Source organism: Astyanax mexicanus, chromosome 13, assembly GCF_023375975.1.
Source record: "Astyanax mexicanus isolate ESR-SI-001 chromosome 13, AstMex3_surface, whole genome shotgun sequence".
NCBI classification, from domain to species: domain Eukaryota; kingdom Metazoa; phylum Chordata; class Actinopteri; order Characiformes; family Acestrorhamphidae; genus Astyanax; species Astyanax mexicanus.
The window spans coordinates 47,517,654-47,529,450 of record NC_064420.1 but is presented as its reverse complement, the minus strand read 5'-3'; the positions used below and the strand labels follow the sequence as shown (position 1 = coordinate 47,529,450).

The following is an 11,797-nucleotide window of genomic DNA, read 5'->3' as shown; positions in this document are numbered from 1 at the left end:
TTTGTTTCTCGCTATCTCTTACTGTCTCACTATTTCTCTCTATCTGTCTCTCTCTCATTATCTTACCATTTCTCTGTTTTTGTCTATCTCTCTGTCCCTCTCTCTATCTCTCACAATTTCCCTCTCTCTCTGTTTTTCTCTCTAACTCTTTCACTATCTTACATTTTCTCTATATATATATATCTCACTATCTCACCATATCACTCTCACAGTATCTCACTATTTCTCTCTCTATATCTCTCACCATTTCTCTCTCTGTTTTTCTTTCCAACTTGTACTATCTCACTATTTATCTCTCTGATTTTCTCTCTTTTTCATTTTCTCACTATTCTCTCTCTCTCTCTCTCAATCTCTTTCCTACCTCTCACAATTTCTTTCTCACTGTATCTATCTTCTTCTGTTTCTCTCTCTCTATCTCTCTCACTATCTCGCCATTTCTCTCTCTCTGTCTCTAACATACTAATTCTCCCAATCTCTCTCTCTCTATCTCTCACCATTACCTCTCTCTGTTTTTCTTTCTAACTCTCGCTATCTCATTATAATCTCGCCACCTATTCATTTTTCTCTGTCTCTCTCTGTCTCTCTCTTTCACACTCTCTCTCTCTCTATCTATTTTACTATCTCACTATTACACACTAAAGAATTACATGTGAAGAACAAATACTTCAAGAAGTAAAGGTCAGTCAATTTGAAATATTTCAAGGATTATATCCTCAAGTGCAGTCACGATAAAGACCATCAAAAACATCGATGAAACTGGCACTCATCAGGACCACCCCTGGAAAGGAAGAGCGAGAGTTTCCTCATTTGTACAGGATAAATTAATCAGAGTTACCAGCCTCAGAAACCACAAGTTAACAGCTCTCCAGATAAGAGCATCTAAATGCTTCTTCACAGAGTATTTTGTATTTTGGTTTGTTTAACACTTTTAAGTTCTTACATGATTCCTTATGTGTTCAGATTTTAGAAGAAATAATAAATGAGCAGATGTCCCAATCCTTTTGATTTTATAATATTTTTCCTCCCTATGCTCTCTCTCTCTCTCTCTCTCTCTCTCTCTCTCTCTTTTCTCTCTCTCTGTTCACCTGTATCTGCAGTAGTTTTCCACTCTCTGGTGGCGTCGGCTTCAGGATTCTGCTACCTGCTCCGAATGATAAACATTATCTGTCTCTCTTTCTCTCTCTCTCTCTCTCTCTCCCTCTCTCTCTCTCTGTCTCTCTCAGTCCAAACATCCATCCATGTGCTTCATGTTCATCATTCTGTCTCTCTCTCTCTCTCTCTCTCTCTCTCTCTCTCTCTGCAGCAGTAATAGAGTGGAGGTATAAAGTGGTGTTGGTTGGTTAGATTGTGTTTGTCACACAGTCTCTCTCTTTCTCCCTCTCTGTCTTTCTCTCTCTTTCTCCCTCTCTCTCTGTCTCTCTCTCTCTCTTTCTCTCTCTCTCTCTCTCTCTCTCTCTCTCTCTCTTTCTCTCTCTCTCTCTCTGTCTCTCTCTCCTGGTCGTGTGTCTGAGTGTCTGGTTTGTCTGAGTGCAGGAAAAGGAAAAAACCTCAGTCTGTATCCAGCAGGATTATAAAGGAGTTATTTTATTTCTCTGATTAAACAACATGCTGTTAACACTGTGTACAAAACAAGAAATACCTTTGCAATATTTATACTGGACCAGTCACAAGTTTGGACACACCTTCTCATTTAATTTAGTTTTTATTTATTTTTCTACATTATAATTGAATAGTGAAGTAATTCAGATTATGAAGGAACTAGGGGTGTCACGATTCTCTAAATCCTCAATTTGATTTTATTTCCGATTTTAGGGTCACGATTCGATTCGATTCTCGATTTTCTTTTTTCTTTTTCTCTATGTCAGTTTTAGATTAGTCTATGGTCAGTCATTGGTTTGATTCATCGAATTTACAATATCTTATTTCAAAAGGTGGGCTTGATATAAGTGATGCAAAGTGATACAAGTGATCTGTAATACACCACATTAGGCACTAATGGTCAAATTTAAATAATTTTACTAAGATATATATGTAATGCCATCTAGTGGCTTTTTTTGGTAGCAGCAGTGTGCACTATTAAAACAGCAATGTGCAACATAACAAAATAAATAATAAAAAATACAGGAACAGTCATGTACAAAATAATAAAACAATTAGAGCCTTAATAAACTGAACTCTATTCTACTATAACAGTTAAACATGAAAAATAAGACTTTAAGACTTTTTCGGTCCCTGAGGATGACAAGTTTTTTTCTTTAATAAAGATATATTATTAACTTTATCTGAGAGAAAGATGCTTCTTAAGGTACCAAACTATTAACATATTTGAGGCTAGACAAAACAACTGTTATTTTTATATTTTCTTTTTTTTCTGTAAGAAGATGAGAATGTTCACATTCTCTGGAGAAAGGGCTGCTCTTTCAGCAGTCACAACGTCCGCATCGGCTACCATGACATCATTTCGATCGATTTCGATAAAATATCGAAATCGATCGAAATTATGTCATGGTAGCCGATGCGGACGTTGTGATTGCTAGTAATCATGTAGTAACTTAAAAACAGTGTTAAACAAACCCAAATACAAAATACTCTGTGAAGAAGCATTTAGGTGCTCTAATCTAGGGAGCCGTTAACTAGTAGTTTCTGAGGTTGGTAACTCTGATAAACATTTCCTGTACAACAGAGGAAACCTTCGCTCTTCTATCCATTCTTGGAGTGGTCCTGATGAGTACCAGTTTCATCATTATACTGATTTTGATGGTCTTTGTGGTCACTGCCCTTCAGGATACTTCCCAATTCTTCTTTTCGGATTGACTAACCTTCATTTTGTCAGTAAAATTGTTTTTTTCTTGATTTAGTTGAGTAGTTCTTGCTTCTCATAATCTGGATTAGAACATTACTCAAATAGAGCTATTATTCACTGTATACCTGTAACTCTACCTCTTCACTACTTTACAACTCTATCTATCTCTCTCACTATTTCACCATTTCCCCCCTCTGTTTCTATCTCTATCTCTCACTATCTCACTATTTCTCTTTCTTTGCTTCTCTATCTCTCACTATTTGTCTCCCTCTATCTTTCTCGCTATCTTACAATTTCTCTCTACCTTTTCCTCTCGCTATCTCATAATTTCTCTCTCTCTATCTCTCTCTCACACAATACCTCTCCAGTCCTCTCTCCATCTCCTTCACTATTTCACTATTTCTCTCTCACTGTTTCTGTCTATATATCTTTCTCTTTATCTCTTTCTCTCACTATCTCACACTTTCTCTCTATCTATCTCTCACAATCTCACTTTTTTACTCTCTATCTCTCTCACTATCTTACTATTTCTCTCTCTGTCTCTTACTCTATCTCCCACTATTTCTCTTTCTGTCTCTCCCTTTATCTTTTTCTCTGTCTGTCTCTCTCTCCCACAATCTCACAATTTCTCTTTATCTTTCTCTCTTGCTCTCATCATTTCTTTCTCTCTATCTCTCTCACACAATACCTCTTTATTTCTCTCTCCATCTCCTTCACTATCTCACAAATTATCTCTCTCTGTCTCTCTATATATCTTTCTCTATATTTCTCTCTATATATCTTTCTCTTTATCTCTTTCTATGACTATCTCACAATTTCTCTCTACATTTTCTCTCGCTGTCTAATAATTTCTCTCTCCCTATTTATCTCTCACACAATACCTCTCCAGTTCTCTCTCCATCTCCCCCACTGTATTACAATTTCTCTTTATCTCTCTCTCTCTCTCACTTTCTCACACTTTCTCTCTATCTATCTCTCACTATCTCACCATTTCTCTCTCTGTTTATCTCTCTATCGCTCTCACTATTTCTCTCTCTGTCTCTTATTCTTTGTCTCACTATTTCTCTCCCTCTATCTTTCTCGCTATTTTACAATTTCTCTCTACATTTCTATCGCTATCTCATAATTTCTCTCTCTATCTCTCTCACACAATATCTCTCTAGTTCTCTCTCCATCTCCCTCACTGTCTTTCTATTTTTGTCTATATATCTTTCTGTTTCTCTCTCTACCTTTTACTATCTCTCATTTTTAAACTCTCTATTTCTCTCTCTCTTACTATCTCACTAGAATCTCTCACAACTGATGCTCTCAAACACTTTAAGAGACAAGAAATTTAAGTAATTAACTCTTGGCGAGTTCAGCACAGCTGTTAACTGTTAATTGTTTTATTCTGATTAAGCTACGAATCTTACTATTAATAAATTATTAGAGTCTATATATGGACAACATGGCTGTTAGATAGATAGATACTTTATTGATCCCCGAGGATCATTGAATGACGCTGAGTCCTGGACTCTCTGGATTGGTCAGCATGTTGTTCTGAAAGTGTCAGCAGATTCATCACTATGACTTTTCTCCACATCTTTTTCAGACCCAGGGCAGGAAGTCATCTTCTCACAGTGAACGGAGGGATGGACTCAAGCACCTGTGGATGTTCTCAGATCTGAAGTGAGAGAGCAGCTTGGTTTCTCCTCTATCTCACAGATGAAAGCTTTAAGATGAAAGCGTTGTTTGATGGGGTCAGTGCTGGTGGTCTACTGGGTCTTACATTGTTGTTGAGGTCCCACTTTCTCTGCATCTTTGAATCATTTATTTGAACTCCTTTTCCTGGAAACTTACATATTTAAGTAAATTATCTTCTACCTGATCTCTTCAGAAACATCTCATGATGAATAAAGGACTAATGGAATTTTTAAAAAATCACAGTTCTGTATTTAAACCAACAACAGATACAGCAGGTGCATCTCAAAAAATTAGATATCATAAAATATAATTGAAAAGTTACTTTATTTCAGTTATTCAGTTCAAAATATGGAACTCATATATTATATAGATGTATTAAACACACAGAGTGATCTATTTTAAGCATTTATTTCCTTTATTGTTGATGATTTTGGCTTACAGCTAATAAAAAACCAGAAATCTGTATCTCAGAAAATTACAATATTATATAAGACCAATTGGTACTTTTGGCAGTGTGGACGGTGTGCCGAATCCTGCTGGAAAATGAAACCCACATCTTCATAAAAGTTGTCAGTAGCAGAGGGAGGCAAGTGCTGTGAGATTTTTCGTGAAAACAAAACTGTACTGACTTTAGACTTGATAATAAAACACAGTGGGTTGCTGATTGTGCAGTGCATAGCCTTATTGCATTTTTTTGGGCGTGATTGTTTTCAGACAGAGGCTATAAACTCAGTATAAAAAAGTTTGTTTGTTTCAGAGACTGTAAAAAAAGATGGACGCCGTGTCGCCGTTCCCATTCATTCAATAAAAATGAATTCAAAATCTTCCGCCGCTTTGGCGATCCTGAAACCCGATTCTGCGCAGTAGAGACCAGAGGAGGGAGAAAGACTGTGGAGAGACCGCCTACTCATTTAAATAACCCCGCCCCTGAGGGCTGCCTCGCGGTCACAGACTGCAGAGCGGGGCGGAGCGGAGCTGACAGTCTGTTATTGGTCCCGCCCATAACCAGCCCTTTTACCATAACCACACCTTTTTTGAATAGAACTGAATAACTTTAAAAAACGAATTCTGTGGGGATATAAAAATTTGACAATATAAGCAAAGGTTACACTAACTGTTACATTTAAATAAAGGAGGTAGAATTACAGTATATTGGTAAAAAACGTGATTGAAAGTTGTTCTATTTTGCCATTGAAACCTATGGGGATGGGTGGGGTTACACCGCTTACTGAAACCGAACAGCAGGGGGCGCCCGACCTGTGGTGGCTTCACTTTTGAGAGACGAAGCTCTGTCCAGCTATATAGAGTCTATGGTTTGTTTAAAAAGTGTTTTATATTCTTAAACTAGGTTACATTATATTAGATTAGAGGAAAGTCACTCAAGACATCATTCTTGTAGCCGAATTTAGCTTTTTATCATTTCTTAATAAGCGTTTTAATTAAATAATATGTCTATACTTCTTCTGTGTTGCAATGTTAATTAACATAACTTTAACATCACTCTACTTATTAAAAAATGTGGGGTTTTAATCAGGCTCAGTCTCATAATGACAGTTTGTGGAGTTTTTCAAGAGAGAAATCTGTGTAGATTAAAGTCCAGCACTCGTTTCACTTTGAAAGAAAATGTTTTTTTTTTTAAGAATTAAAAAAGACCTGAATTACAAGAGTCTACCTTACATTCAGCTTAAAATACCCTATATTAACTGCAAAATATATACACTTAAGCTTTAATTTTAATAATAACACCTCTTAATCTGATTTTGGTTCCTGATAATGTGTGTAATAATGCATATTTTTTAATCGCTGGTCTTATTAATTTGTGGGACCGCGTCTTTATCTGTGCCGCCTATTGGAGATATGGCTTAGCGTTTCCGCACTGTGCCTGTATGGGATCCAGCTCCTCCCAGAGGTGTATAATGACATCGCATTTGGTTTGTAAGCGCTGCATCAATGCTAGGTTACCTGTATGTGGCAGAGTACTGCATGGGTTGGGTTGGGTTGGGTAGTCGAGTTTAACGCCACATCAGCTCGTCGGCTATTTCGCGGCAGGAAAGGTACTGTCTAATCACAAGGTTCTACGATCTAAGCCATCGCAAGGCAGACAGACACAGACAGACACACAGACACATTCACTCACACACTCACACCTAAGGGGCAATTTCAATCAAGTTCCAATTAGCCTGAACGTGCCGTCTTTGGACTGTGGGAGGAAACCGGAGAACCCGGAGGAAACCCACGCAGACACGGGGAGAACGTGCAAACTCCACACAGAAAGACCCGGGTCGCCCCAGCCGGGAATCGAACCCAGGCTGTCTTGCTGTGAGGCGGAAGTGCTACCCACCGCGCCACCGTGCCGCCCTCGAGTACTGCATGGAGAGCTTCGGTTACAGTGCATTACCGGCTGATAATGTCACTCATAAAACGCCTCTCAGCCAATCACATTGCAGGGTCAGACTGTGTTATACTGTGGTATAACTGTAGATAAGATACAGGAGTGGCAATATCTTGTAACTGGAGACTGTTGACAGTGAGACAACCAGTATATATAGTCCAGGTAATCAGGTGATCCCCCACAGGTGTGTAGGAGGGGTGGAGTCAGCCTATTAGAACTCCGGCGAGGCTGATCTTAAAGGTGCAGGTGTGAAAAACAGACAAGACCTTCCTGATGTGTCTTGGATTCTTACTCGTGCTCATTTTCAACTTTAAGCAAGAGCAGACTGTTCACTCGCTGCCTAAAGCCTTGCTTTGCATTGGAACCAGAAAATCAAAAACGTCCATAACATTAATGCCACCTTTCAGTGGTTTTAATGTTATGGCTGATCTCCTTCTTTCCCTCTCTGCAGTGTCTTTTTGCCGCTTCCAAACTTCCCGAAACACCACTAGTGCGCCTTGCCCACCGTCACCATGGCAACCAGTTTGGTGCCATGCGCTCTGCTGGCGGCTGGAGGAAGGTGCCAGCGCCGTCCGGGGCTGAGGCGAGGCGCGGCGCTCTCCGGCAGTTTTGGCCGCGGTGTGACCCGGCTCTCCACTCGCATATGGAGCTCACATATGGGCTCCAGCATTAAGATCCAGCCTGGATCTCCGAGCTCTTCCCTCAGGCAGTCGACCAGCGAACAGCCCCAGTTTCACAGTTTTCTTTCAGAACCGTGGCTTTCTGAGCCTCCCTGCTCCACTCTGCTGAGTTTATGAATGCAAAACACGCAAATAAAGGTTATACAACATAACCCTCATTCGCTAAAAATGTAAAATGTATTAATAACTCACACAGGATTAGAAATCTCAGTATAAACTAGATTGAAGTTCCTGCAGAACCAGCGAGTGTGATTGCATTGCTGATTTGAGGCTGATTGCTAGGTGGTTGCAAAGGTAATGTATAAACTATATGTCTAAACTTTTAAGCAGTACCTGGTTTATCCAGCAGCTCCTCCATAGACACATTGTACTGGAGCGCTGGCTGCTCTGGACATGTGGGGTGTCCAAACTTTTGAGCAGTAGCTGGTTTATCCAGCAGCTCCTCCATACACACACACAGTACTGAAGTGCTGGCTGGTGTGCGAGATGCCAAGGTGTTGCCATGTTTTTTGTGGTGGTTGCTATGGTTTTGCTAGGTGTTGGCTAAGTAATGTATAAACTATATGTCTAAACGTTTGACCAGTAGCTGGTTTATCCAGCAGCTCCTCCATACACACACAGTACTGAAGTTCTGGCTGGTGTGCGAGATGCCAAGGTGTTGCCATGGTATTTGTGGTGGTTGCTATGGTTTTGCTAGGTGTTGGCTAAGTAATGTATAAACTATATGTCTAAACTTTTGACCAGTAGCTGGTTTATCCAGCAGCTCCTCCATACAAACACAGTTCTGGAGCGCTTGCTGGTGTGCGGGGTGCTAAGGTGTCGCCATGGTTTTTGTGGTGGTTGCTATGGTGTTGCTAGGTGTTGGCTAAGTAATGTATAAACTATATGTCTAAACTTTTGACCAATAGCTGGTTTATCCAGCAGCTCCTCCATACAAACACAGTTCTGGAGCGCTTGCTGGTGTGCGGGGTACTAATGTGTTGCCATGGTATTTGTGGTGGTTGCTATGGTGTTGCTAGGTGTTGGCTAAGTAATGTATAAACTATATGTATAAACCTTTGACCAATAGCTGCTTTGTCCAATAGCTGTACCTTACACACACAGGACTGGAGTGCTGGCTGCTCTGGACAGTCCTGGCTGGTGTCCAGGGTGCTAAGGTGTTGCCATGGTGGTTGTTATGGTGTTGCTAGGTGGTGGCTAAGTAATGTATAAACTATATGTCTAAACTTTTGACCAGAAGCTGATTTATCCAGCAGCTCCTCCATAAACACACAGTACTGCAGTCACATTAATGACTGAGATGGGAGCAGCTACTCGATTTATGCACTGTGACGATAACCTTATTTACAGTATTCATTTGTAAATCAAGGGAGCAGAGTCTGGAGGAAGAGTGGAGAGACACACAGTCCAAACTGCTCGAGGTCTAGTGTGAAGTTTCCACCAATCAGTGATGGTTTGGAGAGACATGTCATCTGCTGGTGTTGATCCACTGTGTTTTATTATCAAGTCTAAAGTCAGTGCAGTTTTGTTTTCCCACAAAATCTTACAGCACTTCATATCTTACAGCTTCCCTCTGCTACTGACAACTTTTATGGAGATGTGGATTTCATTTTCCAGCAGGACTTGGCACACTGCCCACACTGCGAACCAAAAGTTTCAATTGGTCTTATATAAAATTTTCTAATAATCGTCTAAGACACTGATTTTGGGGTTTTCATTGGCTTAAAAACACTTAAAATAGATCACTAAGTGTGTAATACATCTATATAATATATGAGTTTCACATTTTAAACTGAATAATTGAAATAAAGTAACTTTTCTTAATGAAATTCAAATTTTTTGAGATGCACCTGTATTTTTTCTTTATATTTTATAAGAATTTCATGATGAATGGACCAATAGAAATGCTTTAAAATAGCTTGAAATCAAATCTTTTTACTTTGGTTTCTATTAAAAGTGATAATTTTGTACATTTGTATTAATGTAAGTCCCACATTGATGGACCAACTCCACTTAAAAGTCATAAAATATTCCTGACCCTGATTCATCCAGTTCTGCAGGTCAGCTGAGGGAAAAAACCTCCAATCTCCACTCCGCTCATCTCCACTGCATTGATTATTTCTGAGCTTGAAAGCACCAACTCTCTTTTTCCAGTCTGAACGGTTTAGCTGGGAAGCTTGAGCTGCTCTTTACGCCTCTGGGCATTGAAACACTTATGAAAGCTGAAAAAACTTCAGTCTGATGGATTGAAGACGATTCCATGCTAAAGTTTCTCCTCTCGCATCAAAAAATACCAGACAAAAGTTTGGACACACATAAATGGTCTTAAATTCAGTGTTTTTGATTATTTGATTATCTTGGCTTTGATTTTCTCAGTCAGTTTTATAAGGTAGAGTAACCTGGAATTCAGGCTTTCAGTTAACAGCTGTGCTGAACTCATCAAGAGTTAATTACTTGAATTTCTTGTCTCTTAATAAAGTGTTTGAGAGCATCAGTTAAAGTAAAGTAGTGAAGAGGTAGAGTTACAGGTATACAGTGAATAGTGAATATTTGACTAATGTTCTAATCCAGATTATGAGAAACAAGATGTAATGTAGAAACTCATTATTTCATAAGTTTCATTATTTCATATTTAGTGTAGTGCATAATAAATAAAGACTTTTCATAAATTTTCCCGTTTTTAATTTTCAGCTCTTCTCCATCACAATTGGAATTTTGTGAAAAATTAAAAAATGTATCCTTTTTTTATTTCTCTGTTTTTGCATCTTGTAACAAAAGTAAAATTATATTTAAGTTACAAGATAGAAACTCATTTTAGAACTAATTTTTCTTTCCTTAAAATTCTGTTTGTGAAATACTAAAATAAAAAAAACTAGACAATTGGATGAAACCCCAATTCTTCTTCTTCACTGTTCCAAAGAGAAAAAATAAATAATTCAGTTCTACACTCAGTTTTATATTTTCAAATTTAGTTTAACATTTAGAAAATTAAGCTGCTAAACATTACACTGACCTTTCTCTGAAATTCACTGTAGGGGGCAACAATGCAAAATATTTCTTCTTTATGACATTATTGATATAATTAAGTTTTACACTTTTTTTTGCACAGTCAGAAAATGTAACTGAGGAGCATTACACTGACTGTAGGGCATCCAACAGTCGTTGACCACATTTTTTATTGGAATTTGGGAGAAATGTTGTCTGTAGTTTATAGAATAAAACAACAATGTTTATTTTCTTCTCAAACATAAACCTATAAATAGCAAAATCAGAGAAACTGATTCAGAAACTAAAGTGCTCTCTTATTTTTTTCCAGAACTGTGTGTTTATTGATACCTGTTTATATTATAATAGTAATAATAATTGATCATCATCATATAACTTGTCTGTGCTTTTGAACACGTCAGTCTACATGGAAAAATTGGTAATATTTACTAATTTACTAGATTTATCATTTTTTATTTTATAGCTACAATAAATATAGATTATAGAATTTTTCCATAATTCAGATGAATTTATATATTTATAATATATTATTCCTCTGTTCTCAGCGCAGATCCTCCAGTGTATGAGCTGTACACTGAACAGGTGTGTAGTAAGTTAGTTAATTAGTTAATTAGTTATTTAATAAGTTAGTTAGTTAACGCTAGTTAGCGCGCGCTCTGCGCTCTGTGTCTGCGTGCGCAGTGTGTTGATAGTGAGCGCGCGCTGGGGCTCGCGCTGCCCATCAGCTCGGCTGCACTATAAATAAACCGGGTGCATGTCTCCGCCAGCCGGCCGTCTGCACACAGGGCGCGCGCTCGCTCGCTCTCTCTCTCTCTCTCTCTCTCTCGCTCGCTCGCGCTGGGCGTGACGCGTGTGCATGTAAATGTAGTCCTCCGCGCCACAGCCCGCGTGCAGGAGTATAGGGGCGTGGACTACATTACCCAGAGTGCGCCGCGCGCGCGAGCGGTGTACAAGCTGGCTGCGTGCTCTCGGGGAGTGTTTCTCATTTAAACAAACAGGGCTGGAAGATGGCGGAGAGAGGAGTGTAGAGAGAGAGAGTGATAGAGGGAGAGAGAGAGAGTGATAGAGCGATAGAGGACTGTACAGACTGGGGGCTGCAGGTGAGTGCACTTCTTTATTTCTGCGCTGTGTTTTGCGCTCGCGGGGTTTTGCTGTTTTGTTGTGGTGGGTTAGAGCAGCGGTTCGCGATTCACGATACGGCGGAGTTGAACAGTGCGCGCGAGCGTGCGAGCG

General features: G+C 39.2%; 1 protein-coding gene across 1 annotated transcript in view; it reads left to right on the top strand.

Annotated features, from left to right (window-relative positions):
- The first annotated feature begins 11,448 nt into the window (after positions 1 to 11,448).
- Positions 11,449 to 11,797, top strand: part of LOC103026609 (nuclear receptor coactivator 3) — a 134,088-nt gene continuing 133,739 nt past the window's right edge. Inside the window, exon 1 of the mRNA XM_022676777.2 lies at positions 11,449 to 11,664. The gene's annotated coding sequence lies outside the window, so the exon portion shown is untranslated. The remainder of the gene's footprint in view (positions 11,665 to 11,797) is intronic.